At 41.6% G+C, this 25,519-nt stretch overlaps 1 long non-coding RNA gene across 2 annotated transcripts; it reads right to left on the reverse strand.

The window, feature by feature from the left end:
• Positions 1-7,655: 7,655 nt before the first annotated feature.
• Positions 7,656-24,911, reverse strand: Gm36586. Of its 2 annotated transcripts, none has more exons than XR_373729.2 (3): positions 24,840-24,911; positions 23,043-23,139; positions 7,656-7,924 (listed from the first exon to the last, which is right to left on the reverse strand). It is a non-coding gene; the product is annotated as a predicted gene, 36586 (long non-coding RNA). The 2 variants fall into 2 exon arrangements; XR_373730.2 differs by lacking the exon at positions 24,840-24,911 and adding an exon at positions 24,689-24,830.
• Positions 24,912-25,519: the final 608 nt, after the last annotated feature.

A 25,519-nucleotide genomic window follows, 5' to 3' on the forward strand; every position in this document is an offset into this window, starting at 1 on the left:
GGGAACGTTGTGTACTTGAGCAGCAGGTCAAGGTCCCAGGAGGTAAAGGCATCACCACAGGGTAGGAAGAGCAGCCTGCTGTACTAGTGGTGACTTGGGCAGTCCTTACATCTCACCCCACCCCCTTATCTGCATTATTCAGGGCCAGGAATACCTTAGCCCTTAGAACCTGGTATAAGGTAACAAGTGTGAGCACATCCCCCTCCCCATTTAACTCTCCACCAGTCACTTGCTCTATAAGACAAAATTCCTCTGGGAAGCAAGCTGGGCCACTCAGGTCATTTCCCCATGAGTTCCTTTGGCCCTCGTGGGTCTCCTAGAGTGTTGACAGGGCACGTCTCTTCTCTATGACCAAATACCCTAATATCTTATTTGTTCAGCTCTGGATCCTCTTCTTGTCCCCGTAGCTGTAATGATGCTCCTTTTATCAAAACCCATGGGGTTTGGGAGGCAAACACAGAGGGGATGAGGGGAACTCAAGGACAAAAAGGGCTACTTTCCCAGATGCAGAATGAAGAGAACAAAGAAGAGACCCAGGGCTGTGATATGAGGCTGCCTGCCTGGAGTTTAACTCAATCTAGAGTAGGTTTCCCTTCTGGAAGCATCATTTAAAATCTGCTAGCACGGAGCTTGCCATGGACAGACCTGCAGAGTGAGCCCGGTATCTGAAGGGAGGTTAGAAAGACAGGTTTTATATATGGTTGAAAGGCTGGGGAATACTACCATGAGACCAAAGAACAGCCTTGTTAAACATGCCTGCCCCTCCTGGGTACCAGCAGCTTCAAATCTCCTCAGAAAGGGGGGGAAAGGCAGCGCATATCCATCCATCTCCCACAGTTCACACAGCTTCTCAGAATTGAAGCTAAGCACAAGCCATGAATGTGGTCCAATAAGACCCCAGTCCTTTCTCTGTCATCTTGGCTCCATCAAACCCTTTCTCCCAAGTCTACATCAGATGCCAGTATTCTTTACACTTCTCCATAGATATTATGAGAAGACAGATGGTGCCTCTCTGTGTTCTTTCTCTCACAAGCAGCGGAAAAATTAAGGGGAAGCCATGCTGCATTTATTTATGCCGAGATGAGGCTGTGCAGCCTATGGGCAGTTGAGCTTGTTTCCTGGATATCAACCCAAATGACACATCTCAGTCCATGGTATTTGCTTAATGTGTGTTTTAACCAATATGCTAGGCAGGGATTTTTATTTTTATTATTTTCTACTCACTATGCATTCAATGAATGTACCCTCTTCCTCTTTGTTTCCTTCCTCCCTTTTCTTCTCTTTTTCCCCATCCTCCTTCTTCTCAGGTCACTTGAGTAGAAATTCTGCTGGAGATATGGTAGCACATACCTGGGATCCTAGCACTCTGGGGACTGGAGCAAAGGATAAATAGTTCACCCTGGGCTGCATGACAAGATCCTGTCCAAAAATAAAATAAATAAAATAAAATAAAATAAAAGGAAGGAAGGAAGAAAATGCATGTAGGCATCGTGTCTTATTTCATTACTTTAGGTAACCAAAGGATCCTCTGATGATTAGCTAAAAATACTGCACTAGTCAAGGTTGTCTAGTAGAAAAAAATTAATAAAACTAATAAGTATTAGTAGGAGTCTATTAGATTAGCTTGGATGATATGGTCCCAGTAGGCCAACAGTAGCTGTCTCACACCTGAGAAATAGTCACTCAGTCGATTGACACTGGATGTCTCAGAAGTTTCAATATGTCACTGAGGGCCTAGAGCGTTCCTGGAGAGCAGCTAGCCTTCAATATATGTTAGAAATCTGGAAAAGCTGCTTCTAATATCAGCAAAGGAACAGAGCAGCAGTAGACTAGATGAACTTGCCAGCAAAAGTGAAGGCAAGCAGGCAAAAAGCAATAGTTCCTCTTTTCCATGTGTTTTTGTCCGGGATACCACTAAAAAGATGCTGCCTACATTTATGGTTCTTCTCACTACAGATGACATGATCCAGTTAGTCTCTTACAGGAGGGCCCAACAGTTCATGTTTTAGTCTAGTCCAGAGCCAGTCAAGTTAACAATCAAGGTTAGCTTTCACAAATGCTAAATTGAAAGGGTTAGTTTTTTTCTTCATTTCCTTTTTCTGTTATAAAACACCTTGATGAAGACAACTTAAAGGAGAAAAATCCTATTTGGCTCACAATTCCAAATTACAATCCATCACTGGAGAGAGTCAAGGCAGTGGAAACTTGAAGCATTTAGACACATTATGTTCACAATCAAGAACACAGAGCAATGAATTTGTATCCCCATGCTAGTCCTCAGGTAACATTCTCCAATTGTATACAGTCCAATACCTCCTGCCTACGTAATGATGCTGTATACAGTAGGTACATTTTCCCATCTCAAGTAACATAATCAAGATAATCCACCATGAGCATGCCTACAAACCAACCTATTCTAGGTTGATACTTCCACCCTTGGCAGTTCTAGATTGTGATGAAGTGACAATTAAAACTCACAGTCTTTAAACAGTTTCTCTTCTCTTCCTTCTTCATCTTTGATCTCTTATGGGAAGAATGTTGCTGACTGAGGAAGGATGCTTAAATCTTCTTGGTCCTTTTTATTTTCTATTCTTCCTATAGGAAAGAACACCTCTGTGTGTGTGTGTGTGTGTGTGTGTGTGTGTGTGTGTGTGTGTGTGTGTCTGTGTGTGTGTGTCTGTGTGTCTGTATGTCTGTCTGTGTGTCTGTCTGTGTGTCTGTCTGTGTGTGTGTGTTTGTGTGTGTATACAGGTGCATACTATATTAGCTGTATATATATTGACACATATGTGAGATATATGTGAGTATATACATATATGCATGTTCGTGTGAGTGGACATGCACATTGACATGTATCATATATAGGTGGGTGGCAGAGGATAACCTTGAGTGTCATCTCTACATAAGCACTTGTTTCTGACATTAGGTCTCTCATGGGCCAAGGAGGCTAAGCTGGCTGGTCAGTTAACCCCAAGGATCTGGCTGTTTCTGCCTTTCCATCACTGGAATTACAAGTGCATCCACCACACCTAGCCCTTTTGAAAACTGTGGGTTCTGGGATCAAACCAACCCTCATGTTTGAGCAGCAAGCTCTTTGCCAAGTGAGTTATCTCTCTAGCCCCAAGACACCCACTGTGGTGACTTCTACTTTCAATCCTCTCAAGTTTGGAGTACTTAGCAATGGAGATTGGTATATCTCAATCCTGGCAGGGTTCACAGATGTGTGGGAAGTCCTGGGATGTTTCAGGGACTTTGCAAGGCCAAGCCCACTATCACAATACACAAGATTTGACTTCATATCCTCATGTTCTCTCTCATAAGCACACAGTGGAATAATTCAGGGATTAAATGGTGTACCTGGGTTTGTCTAAGGAAGATATCAAAGATGTCAAGTTGAAGTTCTTTCCTACACTTCTACCAGGGTTGGAATGCTAGACAGGAGCATCACTCCTCTCCAAAAAAATTTCATGCTAAAATTTGTCATTTTCAATTTGAATTTGCTTGTGTTAACATATAGTGAACTTATTGCTGCTGTTAATGGATTTACAAATTAACATCTTTAAAATTGTTCCAGTTTTATTACAATACAGTGAGAATTGATAGCTATCAGCCCAGTCAACCAAAACTATTTAGGGCCTGCAATTATTTATAAAGGCATAAAAGGTTCTGAAACCAAAAATATTGAGAATCACTTCTCTAGCCCTACCATTTACCCAGCACCTCCAAACTTTCTGTTGAGATTGGAGCTGCCTCTCCCCTGAGCTCTTGAACTAGAACTGTGAAGAAGCATCACTCTTGACAGTCTTGTCTGATCACTCTGGCCCAGAGCCACATTTTACATCATGCAAGGGTAACATGGGCTGCTCTCACACACTTTTCCCGGCACTCTGCAGCTGCACAGAAGCCAGCCTGACTCTGTTCTTGTCCCTTTGTACTTCTCAGGGTGAATCAGACACTACACCACAGTTCCCTTCAAAACACAGACACACACACACACACACACACACACACACACACAGAGAGAGAGAGAGAGAGAGAGAGAGAGAGAGAGAGAGAGAGAGAGAGAACCATAAATAGAAAGTAAGTTCACATCTTCCCACAGGTAAGAGTTAATGGAACTGAATGGCTTTCTCCCCAAATTCTTTCCCTCTCCCCAACATTTCTCCACATTGCTCAACTGTCCAGAAGGTGATGAGTGATTGAAAAATATTGTACATTCCCAACCCCAAACTGCCCCCCTCCAAATATTTACAACCTGGTGATTATATTTTTTCTATCATTTTGGAATCTGATTTGCTTACAGTTATTCCTGGTCGTGTATAAACCATGGCCAACTAGACTGTCAGCCATTGGAAGGTCTGATTTATTCCTCTGTTCATCTCTAGAACTCAGAGTGGTACTGATTATACACTGATGTAATTTCTTGAGGCCATTTCTAATCTAAGGGAGAATCGCAGTCAGAATGAATTCCCCAGTTTCTGGCATCTGTTCTTTTTTTATTTTGTTCACATTATTGGTAAGGAAAATGAAACAATGCCCCAGGAAATATAAATCAGAAGGCTGCTAGGAATGAGAGTCCAATGCTCTCAGCCTAAATGGGGCTCTCAAATGAGGCTGTGATGATTTAGGAACATCATGAGCCTGATCCAGGGGAGACAGCTGCAAGTTCAAGACAAATTACTGCCTGCAGCCATCTGTGCCATCCTTCCTTAAAGCACACCAGGAACATTGCTACTAGCATTTCCAGGCCTCCATGGAGATACAACCGACTCATGGGATCACAGAGCATCTGTGAGAAGAGGGTTCAGACATCTTCTCACCCAACCTGTCGTTGCAAAGGAGCATCTATGTCAGATGCTCATGCACCTAGCTAAGGAAGGGTGAATTCTCTCCTAGGACTTCTTTACAACTCCTGGGTCAGTATCCTTAAATTGCTCCATGTGTCTGGCTGTCACAGAGCAGAAAGTTCTGATAGATACAGGGACAAAGTGTGACTAGGAAGAGAAACTTCAAAAGGAAATTTTCAGAGGGACAGCAAGGAGCAAGGCAGGGAGGGAAAGGAGACTGGGAAGCTAAGGAAACCAGAACAGTGCTATGAATACAAAAGTTGAAAATACGTTTGCAAATGAATCAAAGCAAAGCTGGCTGTGTGCTCAAGTGTTCTGTGGCTGATTGGCAGCAAATGACCACAAGTGGTAGCTTTCAGAAACTCCCTCTGGTCATATCAAAAGTCCTGGAAATGCTCAGATGGCTCAGGTCTCACAAGGCTATAGTGAACAGCTGATCTGGGCTGTGGTGTTCCCATCAAAAGCTGGGTTCCTGTCCCATCTCTTTTGCTATGTGGACAAAATTCAGCTCATAGTGTCTAGAGGCTTACATTACTCATTTCAAAGCCAGCAGGAGAATACTCAATGGGAAATGCTCACTACTGTCTTCCCTAGGGAACTGGAAGACACTGGCCTTGGAGTCACAAAGGAGTCATAACAGGAATTCACCATTAGTGAGCTGGACACACGAGCATCATACCTGCTCCTTTGCAAATGACAAGTTGGTCCAGGAGGTGTCTGAAGCTCCTGTTCACACAGACCCATTGCCAAGATTAGTGTTAATTGTTGATTTGGCAGAATTGGGAATCACCTGGAAGACAGGCCCCTGGGTGCATCTGTAGGTATTATCTTAATAACATTAATTGAGGTGGGAAGACCTATCCACTGTGGGTGGTACCATTCCCTGGCAAGGATTTTTGACCTCATCAATGGAGAAATGGCAACATTGCTCTCTGTAGCTGATTATAAATGTGTTGTAGCTACCTGCTTCAAGCTCTTGGCCCTTTGCTTTCCCATCATAATAGACTAGGCCCTTAAACTATGAGACACATCAGTCCCTTTCTTCCTTAAGTTGCTTCTGCTGGGGTACTTTGCCATAGCAACAGACAAAGTAACTAAAACACCCATCTAAGAGAATTTTCTTTTCTATTAATTTCATATCAACAGACTAGTAATCTAATTGTGGGATAACTTCCCATTATATTTATCATCTGTGCTTACATTATGAGGAGAAACATATTAGAAGCCCACTGGCTCAATGCTTTATGCTTCTTTGAAATACAAAATACATTATCTTCCTTTCAGTTTCAAAACGATCTCATCCTATCACAACATCAATGTAAATCTGAGATATAGATAGATATAGATATATTCTTTTTCTAAAAATAGATTATTATTTTTTAGATTTATTTCTATTTAATGTACACAAGTGCTCTATCTGCATCTATACCTGCATGCCAGAAGAGGGCATCAGAACCCACTACAGATGGTTGTGAGCCACTATGTGGTTGCTGGGAATTGAACTTAGGACCTCTGGAAGAGCAGCAGGTAGTGCTTTTAACCACTGAACCATCTCTCTGGCTCTTGTATTTTTTTTCTTACTGCAATAGTTTGTATATCTGTATGTCTCTCAAAATTCATATGTTGAAACATAATACTCAATGTGATAGAGCTAAATAATGAGATTGTGACTGAAGAGATGGCCCAATAGGTAAAACTGCTTGTCACACAAGTGTGAGGACATGACTTCAAGTTCCCAGAAGCTACCCAAAAAGCAGGGCAGGTGGTGAGTGTCTGTGACTGTAGTGTTCTGACAGGAAGATGGAAGGTGGGGATAAGAGAATCTTCTGCAGCTCAGGGACCAACTAAGCTGGAATATGCAAAAAACAACAAAGAAATCCTGTCTCAGACAAGGTGGAAGGTGAAGCAGCCCCTGAGGTTATCCTCTGACCTCCACATGCACACCATGGAACACACACATACACACTCGAACATTCAGGCATGTGGATCAATATGAACATGTACACACACATGCATACACGCACACATGAACATACACATTCACACACATTCAAATGTGCATAAATATGAACACCTATACACATTCACTCACACACACACACACACACACACACGCACACGCACATGCACATGTGCTCACTCTCTCTCACACACAAAGAAGTTAGATTTCAGGGAGGTGATCAGAACACCAAGCCAGACTCATATGAATGGGATCTGTAACCTTATTAAGCAAGTCCCAGTGAGCTGCCTTTCCCTTTACCTCATGGGACACAGAACGTGCTGTTGATGAACCAGACACACAATCTGCCAGCTCCTTGATCTTAGACTTCTGCCTCCAGACCTATAAGAAATAAATTCCCATTGTTTGTGTTTGTACTATCTCTCCATCTCTGTAACTAAAATAACTGATTGAATTTAATGGGGGAAAAGATTTGTTTGGGCTGATGGTTTCAGAAGGTTCATTCTGTCCCAGGGAGGTGAGGAGTCATGGCAGGGTGGACAGTGATGGCAAGGTGCAGCAGAGTCCCTTCACAGTACAAAGGACCAGGAAGCAAACACAAAGGCTGGAATCAGAGACCCAGGCTATAACCTCCAAAGGCCCCGCCTCCTGAAGACTCCACCACCTCCTAACCAGCACCACCAGATGGGGACCAAGTGTTCAGAACATGTCCTTGTGGAGGGACATTTCACATCCAATCCACAGTGAGTCAGGGGATTGCAGTTTGTTTCAGCAACTCAACAAACTACACCTCTTCTAGACTCTGGAAAAACAAAGAAACCAATTCTAGACATCTGTCATTTAAACAAAAGTAGGTTTATTATTTCTAAATACAAAGACATTTGTTACACAGCTGTCACACCTGTCACAGTAGACAGCTCCCGGCTTACAGGTGAGCCGTGTTTCTCTACACAGGCAAGGGGACATCTGAGGCTGGTGATACACACATCCAGGCTCAGACACTGATGGTATACAACAGTACTGGATGTGTTCCTAAACTGCCATTCACTGGGCTCTTCTGGTCTGCATCCATATTCCAGCTGGCTTCCTTAGCCTCATCAGGTGGGAATCATATCATCTGAGAGGAAACATTTCAAAATTATTTTGCAATGTTTATGCTTTTTGTGTTTCTTTCCCTCAATTTTAATGGCCACTTCTAGGATTACTGAAATGTAGCTGAATGAATCCAGAGGATAATTGACTGGTCTTGTCTCATTAACAACTTGAAATGCATACTTTCAGATTTTGAGGTGAGAAAATGTTTTTTGCTTTATTTTAAAGTCATAAATAGAATAAATTTGTTGAAGAGCATTTTTCTGGGTAATGAGAAGTGTGATCTGTGTTTCATGAAACACAAAACAGCAATGCTATATATCCACTCATTTTTAGATAGTAAGGCATTCTTTTTATGAATTATTTTATTTATTTATATTCCAAATGTTGCCCTCCTCCCAGTTCCCCCTCACAGGGTTCTTCTGCCCCATTCTTGAATTCCTGGAATGGATCCCACAGAGTCAGGAGACTCATTGTTTTAAGGAGCTTCAAGTCCCTATGAGCGGGTGTTTAAGGAGACTTTTCACCTTCATGTTAGAAAGCATGGTTCATCTATAGTTCACTTTGATATACTATCATTGCCTTTTATATGTCTTTATGCGAAAATTATATGTAAATGGGATCTCTTCCTTTCTAAGACATTGGGAAAGTTCTAATCATATTGCAATGACCTGTTCTAAAATGTTATTGAATTTGATTATGAAGGTAAAGAGGCCCAGTTATTTTTTTTTAATGGCCAATCCTGACAACTTTCAAAATGTCTTTCAGAGTAATTCACTTCTTTTATATGCGCAGAGTGATTAATTTAGCATACCTACATTGTCTAAGTTATACATTCTAAATGACTTTGAGACTGACCCTTGCCCAGCTTCTCTAAGGCCCTGGAATAGTTTACCTGGGACCCGCCCATGATTGACAGCTCATGCTAATAGCAACAGTTATGGTGAATGCCTGTTTTTGTTCACTTGGGTTCCTGGGCAATGTTTGTCTGTTTGACCTACTGAAAAACTGAAAGATGAACGCGTAGGCTCTCCATCCTCACAACAATGGGCCTCAGAGAAGTCCCTGGACACTTACCTTCAGGTGAGCAACACAGTGTGACTCCATGGAAGGAGGACAAACCTACCACAGCTTCTCCTGGCTCCACCCTCTGCATCTTTGTTGAGTTGGCCTGTATATTTCCAGTGCAATAAACAGCTTCCCTCAATCATGTGAGTCCTCCGTGCAGACCTATCAACTGATGGGGGTCTTACAACTCCTGCTATATTAAGTTTTGAATTCTTCCCCAACCAATTTGCCTACCTTTAGTTAGGAGGGGGGAAAATGAAAAAAAGAAAAAAAAAGAAAAAACCTACCACCTTCCTTCACACTAAGTTATAGCCTTAATAAGAGACTCTTTCTAAACTACTTTGATTTTGCCTATAAAATAATTATTCCTTTTTCTGTTCTTAGTGTTGCATCTATATGATCCTAGCAGTCTTGCCTCTCAGTTAAACTAACAAGGGTTTCAACTGACTTCTTATTGAGATGGTTGGGTACCACATCAAACCCAAACAGGCTACGTGTTGGGGAAAGGATCCTGCCAGGGTGATGCCTGATTGGCACTTTCTTGTCAAGGACCCAGTGCTCCCATGCAGCTGTAAGGGAGTCCCACCCATAGGCCAGAGTCAGCCTCCTGGTCTACCACAGCCTGGCTTTCAGAGCTCACCACAGCCCTGCCTGGGACTAAGCTCAAATACTGACCAGCCAGGACCAGATGCTCCCGACAAGTCTGGTTCTCTTATTTCTCTGAGATGATGCCTTGGGTGGCACTGTGAATGACAAAGTTTCCTATACAAGATGCCCTGGTCCTGTTGAAGAGCCACCGCCTGCTTAGCTGGTGGTCACTGCTCTCAGCAGGTATCCCTGCTCTGGTTTCAGAATCATTTCTCCCATTTCCAGGGCCCGTGAGCCTGGATGCTAGTACCAATGTCTGTTTTGTTTTGTTTTGTGCTTGGATTCTCTTGATTGACTATTTGTAATTCATTTAGCTTCTAGACTATATTTGTCAAAATTTCTCAAGCAATTCCTTCTAATTATATTTCTTGGGAGTCCCCCTCACTATGGAAATCGAGTGCTTAGTTAACTGACTTTTACTATTGCTTTTAAAAAAAAACAAATAGAAAGTATTCAAGGCATGAATTTAATTCTGTTTGTATCTGTAGTCATGACTATAGGTTTTGATATTCTCATTATTTTCTAGACCTCTCAGAAATGAAACTACTCTTGTAGTCTAAAAATTATTTCTAGACTACAAATACAAATTACATTTGTGGTAAGGCTGTGAATTCTACTTTTGACATTTATTTTTAATTTCAATTCATTTTTTCCAAATTATGTAGACTATACTATTTTTATTGTGAGGAACTTAACTAGTTTCATCTCACATATGGTCGATGTTTGTTTTAAAACTGAATGAGTTTTGGGAAAAAAAAGATGTGTTCTCTGAGACTGATGGCTCAGCAGGAAAGAAAATGTACAATTCTTGCACCAGACCTGTGTTTGCCTCCCAGAACTCATGTTGACTGGCTCACAGCCACCTGTGGCTCCAGCTCCAGGTGATCCAAAGCTTTTATTCATAGATACCTGCACGTGTGTGCACATACCCACACAGAGACACACACCATACACATAAGTTAAATAAAATAAACCATTTATACAAATGTGTTTGCAATGTGCAAAGTTTGGTGCCTAGATTTTAACATCAGCATCCACAGATAAAGCACTCATGTCCTGGTTTCTTTTGTCTCCAAAAATCTTATCAACGCCTGGGAGGTAAGGATAAAATACCTGCCATAACTACTGTATCAAAATTAATTTTTACTTGTACTTATTTGCTTTTTGTATTTCAAAACTTCATTTGGCTTGTAGAATGTCATTATTTTTAACAGTATCATTGAGGACTAAACTCCTTAACAGAATTCTTAACTATTTAATATCCTTGTTTCATGTTTCTCTGCCAAACTGCTATGTTTAAGTTACTTTCGTTGGCTCCTTTGGATGCCACATTGCCAGATGTTTGTTTCTCAATCCATTCTGGGGATGTTTCTATGTTAGGTGGGTCTCCTCCCATCAAGAAAAACTAATTAGCTTAGCTTTGACATTCATTTCATCTCATATTTCTAGAGATTATTTATATTTATACTTTTCTATTTTCTTGGGGTTTTTTTCCTTTAGGCTTTAGGTAGGTGTGTACATTATTAAGTTGTTTATGTAGTTACTGAAAAATTTTAAGTTTTATGCCCAAAGTGGGGGTACTTAGTACTTCAATTTTTGACAAAGAAGAAGAAATGAAGGGAAAAACTAACCCAAAAATGCCTGAACTTTTATGGGAAGATAGCAGGAGGGGAAAGTAGTGGAGCAAACTAAGAGAACAATGTGTTTGATGTGTAAATCATGGGTCTGTGTTAAAGAACCTAGGTTATGTGATAGGCTTTGGGTATTCATTACGTTATTAACTTTACACTTATGTGGAGATTATTTGTATTATCATGTATTCTCAAATGTTATTTTATGACTGCTGCCTTGCCACTTGGGTGGGTGGAAGACACCCAGGGTCCACCTGCCTCCTCTGCCTCCTCAGGGCAGTGGGTGCCACCATTGTTAGCATTTTATCTAAGCTCCACCCCACAGTTACCTGGCAATAGTCAGGTGTGCCTGACTCACTATAAAAGAGGACGCTTGCCCCCTCCTCTCTCTTGCTCTCTTGCTTTCTTGCTCTCCTCTGTCCTCTTGTCCCTTCCCCTTCTCCCTATTCTCTTCCTCACTCTCTCTCCACATACTCATGGCCAGTTTCTCTCTCTCTCTCTCTCTCTCTCTCTCTCTCTCTCTCTCTCTCTCTCTCTCTCCCTCTCTCTCTCTCTCCCTTTCTCTGTCTCTACTACCCTCTCAACTCCATTCCCCATGCCCTGAATAAATTCTATTCTAAACTATACCATCATGTGGCTGGTTCCTCCGGGGGAAGGGATACCTCAGCATGGGCCCACGGAGGTACACCTGTTCCCCACACATCCAACAAACATATTCTCTCTCTCCTTATCTTTTTATAAACACAACAACTGTAATGACTAAATATGTGATGGATGGAGAGGTAGGAAAGATAGATAAACAGGTGAACTTTGGAGAGAGGCAAAATTGAAGACATGGTGGCAGTGATGGATGAGAGAAGACTGAGGTTGCCATGCTGTGCCCAGTAGAGTCAGCTGAATGGCGTACAGCAACCTGGAGCGTGTGCTGATGCACACTCGGCCCCTGGACATGCCTCCTAGCCACCAGATTCCTCTTGCAAAGGCCACTTTCTGGGTTGGACCTCCTTGGAGGACCACAGTTGTCAACCATGTCACCAGAAGTCATGCTGGTGACTACAGTCCATGCTGCTTGACCAGGTCCCGATAAAGCCTGAGAGCCACATGCATTTATAAACCAGCTGCCTGTTCCTCTGACTGACACCTTAGAGATGCTTGGCTGAGTGAGGGGCGGGGCATGTTGATGTGATTGGCATGTGTTGTGACCTGAGGACAAATCTAGGCCTGTGGTCTGTGCAGCTGCTAAGGGTCATGAGTCAGTGTTCCTGCTATGGTCAGGAGCCATTGATGTGTGTGGTCCGTGTTACCTCTGAAGCCCATGGTCTGGGCTGCCAACGGAAGTCATGTTGATGTTCGTGGGCACAGGAGAGCTGGCCTTGCCCCTTGCTGCAGAATGGCTTCTGGCATGGGTGCAGGTGGACAAAGGTTCACCTTCCCTTGTCCAGGCCACTAGGAATGTGATTGTGCTCCAGTGAGCGTATAGACAAGACAAAATTGACTTATTTTCTTCTTCTTTCTTTTTTTTTCTCCTTTTTTTTTGGGGGGGGGAGGGTGGGAGATCATAGGGAGAAGAAGATGGACATGAGAGGACTGGAAGGTGACCACAATCAGGGAGCATGATGTTAGATTCCCAAATAACCAATAAAAAATGCTAAATGTTATTTAGAAATAAAAACTATAATACTAATCGTGGTAATATAAACCTGTAATCCCATGTTTAGGTGGCTGATGCACAGGGTGGAAAGACAGACTATAGACTAATACTCTGTCTCAAAATAAAATACATGTGTTACTTAAATAAATATGCATAGCTTAATTAACAAAATATTAATTTATGGGGTTCTTTCCACCCCTTTGTTATCCTCTCCCCAGTTCTCAGTATACATGTTTTGTTATCACATTCTTGATGCCTCAGCCTATCAACTTGTCATAAAGCATAATTTTGATACTATGTGGTTTTAGTTAAATGAATACCAAAACATGCATACATTGATCTCAACAGTAAAAGAAAACTACTTTAAGACTCGCAGGTAGACAAGCAGCAGAGGATAAGACACGATGGGAGACTATTTTACTAGTATCCTCAGATCATCTGTCATCATTTTCTCTTGGGATTGTTCTCCGTGAACAATTAACTGAATGAAGAGGATCAGCAGACACAACATGGCCTCCTGACAAACACGATGAAAACAGCCAACTGAAAGCTTGGGTGCACCTTGGATACCATGTTGGATTCAGACACGTTTTAAATTTTTAGAAGAAAGCAGGAAATGGCACACCTACATGATTGATTTGTCAGCGGCTTGAGAAAGCACACAATTGTTGACAAACTTGCACCTAGAAGGAGTCGTCTGATGCTAATTAGCTATTAAGCAGGTGAAGGTAAGTGGAGGTAGGGGGGACAGAAAGAAAGTCAAACCTGTGCAAATAGTAACACCACACGGACTCAGACTACTCTAGAGCTAAAGAATTAAAATATCCCCTGCATCTCATCACCAAATGGAAGAGAGTACTCTGAAGCCTTTGTTCCCATAATGTAGAAAATCCGTGTTTCTAAGTGCTTATCTGCCCAAGATGTTGCATTTTTAATTACTGTACGCTTTACCAATCAACTTCAGATTAGCATAAGAGTGTTCCTACATGGATGGAATTTAATTCTAGTGTGAATTGCTTGTTATGCTAGTCAGCCTGAGGAGCCTGTTGTGGGTAAATGTGTTCTTTCAGGGTGTTTCAGATGTGACAAACAGCCCTGGATCCTCTGGGTCTGAGTCTGAAGCACTGTAGAGGTAGACTTTGTAAATCAAACCTCCATCAGTAATAGCAAATATTACCCAGACCTTGAGCCCACTGGAAGAACGGAGTGCAAATGGCTGACATTATTTTTATCTGAACTCCCTCTCCAAATACCAGTGGCTCCCTGGGGTTGCCAAAATAAGTTAAATGCTCTTTATACAAAAAGCTGAGGTCATTTTTTTTCCAGCATAGAACTTTCATCCTGCTGAGAGCATCTTCACCCTCCTTGAGACTTAAGAGTCACGTTCTCTGTCTTCCCAGAATATCTGATCCAGTATAAGGCGCCAAGGAGCAGAACCTCCTCTGTCTTTTACATCCTTCACTACCTCCCAGAGGGTAGCAAAACATGCCTGTTCTGAACATGTTTAATGCAGCTTCTTTTTTGAGTCAGCACCTTCCATTCTAAGCCTTCATGGTGGAAGTGTCTCTTCAGCATTGACATCCCTTATGTCTCTATGGGCTTCCCAATTCCCAGCTCTCTCTGTCTCTTCTAGATCAGTGTTTCCTAACCTATGGGGTCATAATAATCCCTTTGGGGAGTCACCTAAGACCATAGGAAAACACAAGAGATTTACATTATGATTCATAACAGTAGCAAAATTACAATTATAAAGTAGCTATGAGAATAATTTTGTGGTTGAGGGATCACCACAACATGAGGAACTGTGTTAGTGGGTAGGAGAATTAAGAAGGTTGAGAAGTGATGTTCTAAACCAAGTGTCTCTCAAGGTACACTCAACTGTGACTTGTTGAACAAGACCCAAGACACTATGTTAGGAGTCAACACAGATATTTTGACAGTGCAAAACATACTAAAAAATCATTACAGTGTAAAGTAGATAATGAAAGGGAAATTGAAGGAACTCCTTTGAGCTTGTAAAGGAAAGAAGATAGGGTTTCATAGGAAAGCACAAGTTCATTGAAGCAAGCTACATTTTAGAGGGGACATAATTCAGGGAAGTGTAGTACTATTGAGTATGGTCAAGAAAAAACAACACTGCACAGTTGAAAAGCAAAAAAAAAAAAAATGTGTTTAGTTAACTAAAATGAAAATAGTTGGAAAAGGATGAGATACCCAAGCTAGCAACAGGATGAGAATTCGATGGAAGAATGGGTTCAACATAAATTTTGCAGGAGCACATTTTTCTTTTAACATCTTTCAAGGGAAGCATTTGCCAGTTTGTCCCAAAGAAATTTGAAATTACTTTTCCAGACAATGCAACTTTTCTAAGGTCAAGTTCTGTTTCCCCTCTCTAAACAAAATAAACACTGTGGGAATGACTGGTCACTTTATAGAGGTGCTGTACAAACTCTCTGCCTCTCAGTGGACTTGGCCTCTCTTCCCTGGCCATTCTCCAACTCTGATGGATTAAATTGACCCTTTACATGAGGCAATGCAATATGCAATACAATACAATATGTGATTCAATATAATATAGTACCAACTATTATTGCGACCAAAGTCAAAAGACAGCCCACTCATAAGGAAGAACTATACAGTTCAAGTCATCCCTGAAAATATTCCACAAAGACAGGAGTAGGATGTTATCTAAAGTAATAGCAAATTGCATGCTGGGAAAACTGCTGGTCCTGCATCTTCTGTGAAGCTTCCCTCAGTAAAGGGAAAAGAATGACTGCCTCGGGGTACACTTGGTCATGGAGCTGGCAGGAAGATGTGGAAATGGAAAGTAATAAAAGTGGCAGTTTGGAGAAGGGTAGAATGGTTTCAAGTGAAAGATGTGACTGGGCCACAAATCTATAACATCTAATTAACTGAGAGGAAAATACAGTTTGTGTCTTATAAAAATGGGAGAAAAGGAAAAAATTTTATATTAATAAATGTTTAAGAAAAAGCCACCTGTATTGTATTAATTTTATCTTTTTTCTTAAAAGAGTATAGAAATCCATCAAACACTTTCTATCTACATGTTCATCTATTCAGTGTCTCTATACCAAAGACCAGCCTTGGCTTGGAGAGGGGTTCTAAAAAAAGGAGTATCTGAGAGTTGCAAAAACAAACAACTCAAAGTCAAACCATGGGTTCAAGTTGGTGGCTATGTCCTGCTAGAGACACCTTTGCAGATTGCTTTCTCTGTGTTCTACTTTCTATAGAGATCTCCAGACAGCTCACTCTCTCTGTATGTGTCTCTCTCTGTGTCTCTGTCTCTCTGTGTGTATCTCTTCTCTCTCTGTCTCTCTCTCTGTCTCTCCCTGTCTGTCTGTCTGTCTCTCTCTCTCTCTCTCTCTCTCTCTCTGTCTCTGTCTCTCTGTGTGTGTGTCTCTCTCTCTCCTGCTCCAGACAGTTCTCAAAGTAGTTCTGCCTTGGTATTCTAAAAATTCTCTGGATAGCTCATCTCTTGCAAATCATAAGCATCCCACCACCCCAGCCCTTTGATTCTTAGCAGACAGCTGACAGTTGGGTGGGACCCCACCCTGGAATTACCATTTCTACCACACCTGGTCCTAACCTTGTTCTGTCCCAGGCCAACCCTGAACTCAGGAATCCATTTGCCTTTGTAAGCATGAGAGAAAGAGAGAGAGAGAGAGAGAGAGAGAGAGAGAGAGAGAGAGAGAGAGAGAGAGAGAGAAATGTGGTCTCTCCTGAGATCACCACTCCCTAAATCTCTTTATTTCCTTCTTAGTATCTTTTTGACACGTTAGCTCACAGTGCAACTGTTTATTATATTCCTTTAGGTTCATGAAGCCCCTCATGTAATTCATATTGCATCCTTATATTTTGCATAGTTGAGAAATTATATATTTTTGAACTCATGTGTTTAGAGTTCTTTTCCACAGCCTTAAGGACTGTCCTGAAGGTTCCAGCATTTACTGTTTTGCTGAGACATTAGCCACACCCTTGCCTCCAACTCTTGGTCTCTGATTATCTTTGAGTCATTAGCATTAACAGGGAGGACATTCCTCAAAGGCAGGACATGAAAATATGTACGTAATTATACAAACAAGTCTTATGCTCACAGTAACCATCAGCACCCTAGGAGGTCCATGCCTGTTGGCCCTGTTCCAGGGGCAGGAACCATGTCATTCCACACCTACCCAGGCTTGCCAAGTCATCTCTAAATAATTAATAATAATGTAGCTTTTTATTTCTCTGGCAGAATAAGAAGAGATATTTTTCTTATAAGGGTGGTGGACATTTACCCATTTATTCATTCTATGAAGATTTAATACCTAATTCTCATAGGCATTAAAACATAGAAACCAGAGTTTCCTTTCCCTGTTGTACAGTGGGCACAGTCTTACATAAACAAAAGATTGTAGGATAAGATGAGCTCAGGGTCATGATAGTGGGGGACCCTAAGGGCTTTTTCCATACCCTCCTTAGTTTCCCCATCCCGCCTGGGGTCAAAGCTAGGCCAAGTTCCATTCTCCACCCACAGGAACATTTTTGAGTAAAAAATTCTCAGAAAACCCCACAGGATGTACTGACTGATAGTCACCCGACCCTCTGAAAAGTCCCAGGTAGAGTTCAAATGCATGTCATGATCTGTCCATGCCTGTTAACCAATAGATTTAAAAGTCAGTATGCTTAGTCAATAAGTTTGAGCTGTAACCTTGCTGATGTAACTTGTGCCCCTAAAAAGTATTAAAACTACCTGTAATAGCCATTGGGGCCTTCTAGTCACTCTCCTTGAGGGACTAATTGAAGGTCAATCCTGATGTGCCAAACGTGCCAGAAAATAAACCTCTTGCTTTTGCATCGATCAGTGTCTCCGTGTCTCACTTGGGGAAGTCTTGATGTAAGTACCACTGACTGAGGGTCAGGGGTCTTACAATACTTGTATATAAAAGGTCCTAAGAGCATGAATAGTATTTAACCCAGAGCAGAAAGAGAAAGGTGTGAGAATTCCAGATGATTGCATCCTGTGCCAGTATTAAGTAGTGAGTACAACTTAACCAAGGAAGAGGAAAGGAAAGATGTTTTCAAGAAAAGGTTACAAATGATGCACATGCACTTTTGTGGAAATATAAGTGGTTAATTAAGCTTGATGAAACTGTATGAAGAGGCCAGTCAGGTGGTGAGGCTAGAGGCCATGTGTAACAGATCCTTTGGGCATGTCCAACTTTTTGACATCCCAAAAAAATGTCATCTACAGAGTTCATACTTGGGAATCATACAATTGAATTTTTAAAATAGTCACAAAAAATCTCATAATATTGTAAACTTATGATTTGTGTTGGTTTGTTTTCATAGTTCTCCTAGGCCATACGTGACCTATGGGATATGGGTTGGACATTTCTGAGTCATGGTCAAAGTTTAGACTTTACTGAAGGCTGAGAGAAATGAAACAGCAGCATGTCCATATCATAAAAAGGAGAAAATCATGTCGTTATTTAAGAACAGTTATAGAATATGGAAAATAAACCAGAGGAGATGATATTGGGACAGCACAGTAGAAAGCCTTATTGTAATTCCAACTAATGACAAATAAAGAAGAAAGCACATTCAAGAAGTGAAAAGGCATGAATCTAGAGGACTTATGAATGAACATGGATGGTAGTGGAGCCTTAGCTTACCGGAGATCCCCTGAGTGAACCACATGGAGCTGGAGTCGATGCAAAAAAGCAGGAGGAATTTATTGTTCCAGTGCACTGGGGTCGTCCCAGACCCGAAGGAGAAGCAGCAACCCTCTGGTGCCTGATCAGTGAGTTTTTATACGGTTTCCAAGGGCAGAATAGAGCAATCAGCATCTAGGCACAATATGATTGGTGGAACAGTGCACCCTTTTAGCTGATTTGTCTTTAGGGACTGAGGTGGCAAGGACTTCCCTTGTCTGAGGGTGGACAATAGTCTGCCCTTTGAAATGTATCCCCACCTGCAGGTTGGTTCCACCCTGTGGTCTGAGGAATGCCCTTCCTGAGGGGCAAGTGTTTCATGACCTTCCCAAAGTTCTTTAGCTGACCTTTTCAGTAGAAGGCAGGTGGGAGGTTAGGTAACTAATTGTTGAAATGATTGAAAGAACAGTGAGAGAGAAATTGTGACTACGAGCACATACATTACAGTAGAAAAAAAAAAACAAACAAACAAAACCTCAGGTCTAACTCTCTATATAACTTTATAGTGTGACCAATTAACAAGTGAACCTTATACAAACATGAAGAGAAAAATAATTAATAAATAAATGAAGTAGAAAGTAGGGGAAGGTTTGTAACAATGTTTCTTTGAAAAGATTTTAAAAGTTACTGAACTTTTAGTTGACTGGCTAGTAAAAAATACTACCTTGAGCTGTGAGCTAGAACTCTGGACTATAGCAAGGACCTAGAGTGTGCAAAGCCCTGTGTACCCCCAGTACTTCCAACAATACCAAAGCCCAGATTGCCAAAGTAAGGAGTGGAAGTGGGGCATTACTACCAATCTTACAAAAATAAAAAGAATTATGAGAAAACATTGGGAATGACTGCACACCAACAAAGTAAATGACCTTTATGAAATGGTCACATTCTTAGAAGTACATAGCTTACTAGAGCCGAATCATCAGGAAATAGAAAATGTAACCTGATATATGTGATAAATTGAGTCAGTAATTACAAGTTACCCAACAAAGAAAACCCCTGAATTCAACAGCTTCATTTTGACCCCTTCCAGCCATTTAAAGAATAAGCATTCTTTCTCAAAATCTTCCAAAGGGGGACACTGTTGGAAGAGTAAAGATAGTTCCTAACTTAGACATTCTTAGACTAGCACTACTCTGCTATTAAACCCAGAGAAAACACTGCAAGCAAAGAAAATTATTGATCAATATCACCAGTGAACATTGAGGTGAAAAAAGAAGGGGAGAAGAACAGATAATCATCTCCATGCAGAAAAGCATTTGACAAAACTCACTATCCCTTCAAGATAAAAACAATAATTTTCACTTCATGATCTCCAATAGATGGGAACTCCCCCAACACAACAAAAGTTGTATATTAAAACTCACAGGTAGCATCACATTCAATGTTAAAAAATTGAAATCTTTTTTCTCATTGTTAGTTCTCTGAGAATTTTATACAATGTATTTTTTTATCATATTCCCTCTCTCTCTCCATGCTCCCCAGGTCTAACCTCCTTTCCCTTCATACCCAACTTCCTACTCAGCTTCCTTCTATATACCCACCAAGTACAGTTGGTGCTACCCTACACTCTCAGATGCATGGCCATCCACTGGAGCATGGCTAACCCACCAGAAGCTGTCAATCAGAACCTTATTCCTTCAGATCAGGAAAGATCAATGACATGTGATTTGTCTTCTATATTCCATAAAGTATTTGAAGATCTGGGTAGAGCAAATGATAAGGGGGTGTGGATAGAAATCAGCAAAGCTCTAATAGTTGTTAACATGGAAATTTTGATTTTTATATATATATATATATATATATATATATATATATATATGTTACACAAGAAAGAAAAATTGGAAAAACAGAAGAGTATTTATTGTCTGCATTAAAACCCCAGTTGATTTATGACAAGTGGTTGGTTAGTTGGGTTTTTTTTAATAATTATTTTTCTTTATGCGTGTGCCAGAGTGTATGTATGTGCACCATGTGCATGCATGTACTCTCTGAGGTCAGAGAAGGACACTGGATCCCCTGACACTGAGGTTCCAGCTGGCTGTGAGCCACTGTGTGAGTCCTGGGAACTGAGTTCTACAACAGCAGTGTGTGCTCTTCATCATCTCCCTAGCCCCCACTTGACTTTTGCAATGTGATTAAATGAAATGCCATCCATTTCCATGTTTTTAAATCTATAATTTAAGTTGAGTGGTATTTGAATAGTCAATAGTCTGCATGTGGCAGCAAAATGCCAACCAAATCCAAGGACAAATATCTTCAAATAAGATAATATATGATAACCATCAATGACTTGTACCAATGCACTTACATTTAGGCTACCATCTACAGTTCAGCAATTTCTGTAAGTCACAGCCCAATTGTAAGAGCTACAAATGACAATCTTTATATTGCATGATTTGAGGAATCCTCTATGGGCTGACTTTTCCCCCTCACCTGACTCATGGATAACCCTTTGAGTGTTGATAGGTATTCTGAAGAAACATACATTTTAAGCTCTATTAGTCCTAGGCCCATGCTTTCTGGAGATATTTGACCAGGTGACATTATATGTATCGTCGTCATCGTTGTTGTCCTCATTATCAATCAGGCAAATAAAATATGTTCCAATGAGCAGGAAAAAGGAGGAACCAAGAAGCCTCACTGGAGATCCCTGCTGGGAGAGGCATCAGCTAGAAGGGACATGGGACATTACCTATGACAAGCTTTGAGACATCAAACAAATAACCAGCATTCAAATAGTAATTCTGCCTCTTATTGGTTTGGTGAACATTCAACCTTGGAAAAAGAAATAAACCTGGAGGTCTCAGTTCAATCCCAGGTTCACTAAAGATATCTCTTCTTTAATATGCCTGCTGGGAGTTGAGCCATTCTCAAATGCTGGGTGCCTTATACTGTGCTTGAACTAAGGTTAAAAGCACAAGTCAAAAATATGCAAAGTTGATTTTTACCGAAATCATTGGCCTTGTGGAACACAGTACAGTCCTGAATTGTTGACATAGAGTAATTCTTTCTGTGTGGGTGCTGTGGCTATTCTTATTTCACAGGTGAGGAAAATGGAGCACCAGACACTCAGGGACTTGTCTGGGATGCCTATCTAGCAAATGGCAGCAGCAAGGCATGCACCTGACTGAGCAAGCTGACTGTGTCTGCATGCTCACCCTCCTGCCCTGGCAGCTCTCTGAGAGAGAGTCATTGCAGGTGGAGAGGACCTGAGTGGAGGCAAAGGCCCAAAGGCCTTGCAGTGGAGATGGACCTTGACACATGTGGAACCTGACTAATCTGAGAGGTAGCCATGGGCCCATCACGTGTAGGTTGTGATCCCTTTACGGGTTGTATATCAGATATCCTGCATATCAGATATTCACATTACAATTCATTACAGTAGTAAAATTACAGTTATGAAATAATATTATTGTTAGGGGTCACCACATGAGGTACTGTATTAAAGGGTTTTCTGCATTAGGAAGGTTAAGAACCACTGCCCTTTAAAGATAGAAGCAGCAAAATGGGGAAGACCTCACTGGTCATTATTCTGGCCTTTTCTTCTGCCTTGTCTCTCCCCTCTTCCTTCTCTCCTCCTTCTCTTCTTCTCTGCCTCCCTCTCTCTCCTCCCAACCCCTCTCCCAAGATAAGGTCCCATATAGTCTAGGTTGGCCTTGAACTATGTAGCCAAGTTGAACTGTGAACTCCTGACCCACCTGTCTACACCTCCGGAGTGCTGGGAATACAGGGGTGTGCCACAATGCCCACTCAATGCTGAGGATCCAACCTGGGACTTTGTGAACACTAGGCAAGCACACAGCCAACTGGACTCTCACATTTTAAAGGACCCATGTGACTACACTGAGCCCCCCAAAAATAATCCAGGATAATTCCCTGTCTCAAGGTCCTTAACTCAATCACACCTGCCAAGTTCATTTCACTCTGTAAGGTAACAAATTAGAAAGTGTGAGGGACTGGAAAATTATGATAACAGCACAAGTGATTTCCTTGAATAATTAGTTTAGAATTACTCTTAGATAATGCAAAGTCTACATTTTACATATATTACTTCATTTAAACCTTATTTTTAAAACATAACAGACAGTTCCAGCTGCTCATTACCATCACCTCTGCTTTGCAGATGGAGAATCTGAGTCATAGCTTGCCCCCAATAACAGAGGAACTGTCTGACTCAGTGTCCCCAAACTTCCTCTACTGTGTGATACATAAATTAGTAACAGAACCGAAGATAAAAGGTAGACATTTTCTAAGAGTCATTTTTTTAGATAGGGTCATATAGCTCAGACTGCCCTCAAACTTGCCATATAACCAAGGATGACCTTGAACTTTTGACTCTCCTGCATCCACATCTGGAATGTTGGGCTCATAGGTAAGCATTACCACCCCTGGTTTATTCAGAGTTGTCCAGGTAAAGTCAACTTAACTTACCTGGCATAGGAGGTAGCCATACAGGGTGGGGTGGCATCTTTCCCAGACATGTAGCTTTTTTTTTTCAGCAGGAATTTGAAGGACAGTGTAAAGACCCCTGTAAAGAAATCAGCCTGACTTCCCAGCATACACCACTTCCAGACAACTCTGTCATGTTGAAAGCCATTAACTGCGGGCGTCATTGTTATTCACGCGCTCTGATGGTGGTAATAGACCACAGAATTAAGGCTTTCTCGACTGCAAGCCGGACACAAAAGATAGGTGGAGAATGAATATATAAATATGTATTTTCCCTTGACCTGCTTCTAACAAGCTGTTTATTGGCTTCCTCAATAGAAAACTCATTAAGGATTTGTCTTCAGCGGGCTTCTTCCATTCCCTACCCCCCTAGCCGGCGCTTTTGCTCTAATTCACCTTGGTTTAATGCATGCAGGCTTGAGAGTGTAGTGCTACCCAAATCAGATCAAATGATGTCCCAATCCCTCATTTTCGAAGCCTTCCTAATGAGGGTACTTATCTCTTCTCCACAGAGATGCACCGGTCAGTGTGCCTTTTTTTCTTTTCCCAGCAAGGAAAGCTGCACAGGTGAGCATATACAGACCAGTGCTCCTGTAGGGCAGGCTCTCAGATGCACAGCTCAACTCTAGTGTGTCCCCCTTTGGAAAGCTCAAGGAGAAACCATTCTTTTGTTTTTGCTTTGTTTGATAGCACACTATTGCTTGTGTCATGGACTAAGGCAAGTTTTATAAGAAGGTCTACCTGACTGCCTCCATTTCCACATCTACATCAAGAAGGGAATTCAAGGTGACTGGAGGATGAAGATGGCCAGGTCTCAGAAACAAGGATGCTTTTGACAGCCCTTGACATTAGCATTCTTGAAAAACTGAGGCCAGTTACCCCATATTCATGAGGAGAGGTTTTTTATGCATTTCTTTGGGAGCGAATTTAGCATTCCCTACAAATGTTACCAGGAAAACTGGGATTCCATTTTGGGGAGCTTCATAGTCTCATTAATGGTAGAATTTTAAACTGCACTGGGAAGGAAGTTCAAGGACAATATTAGAGTTTGAGAAAGAATAATAAGGTAGGTGAGTTGTGAATCTTGACAGCTCCAGAAGAAGGGAGATAGAGAAGAGGGAAAGAGAAAGCTATGCTTTTAAGTTGGGGTCCAGTGAAGTTAGTTTACCCAGTGACCACATAGCAGAAAGGGAGAGATGGCAACATTTATAAAGAAAAGGAAACACAGACCAAGAAATCCCAGTGTCAGATTTCGCATGCTTATGATTTGGGTAGGCTCCTAAAGAAAAAGAGAGAAGGAAAAAGAAGTTATGCTTTCTTGAGGAAAAACATGTAGACCACAGGGCAAGAGCTCCATATGTTTGCCTAGAGCATCCATATTCAGCCAGTGGGTTGTGACTCCATGGAGGGGTAGTAATACCTTTCACAGGGGTCACATAAAAACATTGGAAAACACATATACTTACCTTAAAATTTATAACAGTAGCAAAATTATAGTTAGAGAAGGAGCAACAAAATAAAATTTTGGTTGGAGGTCACCACAACGTGAAGAACTGAATTAAAGGGTCCAAGCATTAGGAACATTGAGAACCATTGGCCTAGATAAAGGACTTCTGATAGATAAGTACCTCATCTCATTAAGGGATAATTACTATTCTCCTGCCTGTAGATGTCTTCAGATGGATCAGACTTCCTGTGGGGTGGACTCCTGGCCAGGTGACTGACAGGCTTAGCTGAATTACCTCAGAGAGGAGTAACCACTGTATATAGTTTTCTAACCTGTCTGCCTGAATATCCTGTCTCCACCCAAAGCCAGAGGTATTCCACTCGTTAGATCGCTAGGACCAAAGAGTAGCCAAGCTACTGTTTACCTTTCTAGTGTTACCAGGGAAACAGGAAGTAGGGTCCACCCTCAATGGCCTCCAAGGCTACTGATCCCAGCAACATTCTCCCCTCAAGAGTTAAGTAAGAGCCTAACATCACTTAGAAGATGAGTTTAAATTGGGGGTTAGATACAACCCAATTTTACGAGGGAAATTCAGATATACAGTTCCCAAGTAGTCCAGAAGGGACTGGTGTCCGGGCTGGTATATCAGTCATAGCTTCATGTACAGGCACAGGTGTTCCTGTAGAGCTGCGATATAAGAAATGTGAATTCCCTCCTAGCATTTCTTGCCTCTGGCCAAGACAAAACCAATGACATTTCTAGCTCCTATCCAAGGACAAGAAGGAGACTGGTATACCCCCTGGCTCATCAGAAGGATGAAGTTCCTACCTCCTCTTCTCATCAGAATGACTGGTGGCTTCCTGGTCATATATAGCCAGAGAGGCAGAGCTAGCTCAGAATGCTCCAACAAAGGCTGTAGATTGCTCACCCTGGGCTACTCCTTCCCAGGTCATAGATGAGGACAGCCATCAGCTCTAATAGGATTGACCTTCTTCACCTTGTTCACTGCATA

Source organism: Mus musculus, chromosome 1 (assembly GCF_000001635.26).
Source record: "Mus musculus strain C57BL/6J chromosome 1, GRCm38.p6 C57BL/6J".
Taxonomy (NCBI): domain Eukaryota; kingdom Metazoa; phylum Chordata; class Mammalia; order Rodentia; family Muridae; genus Mus; species Mus musculus.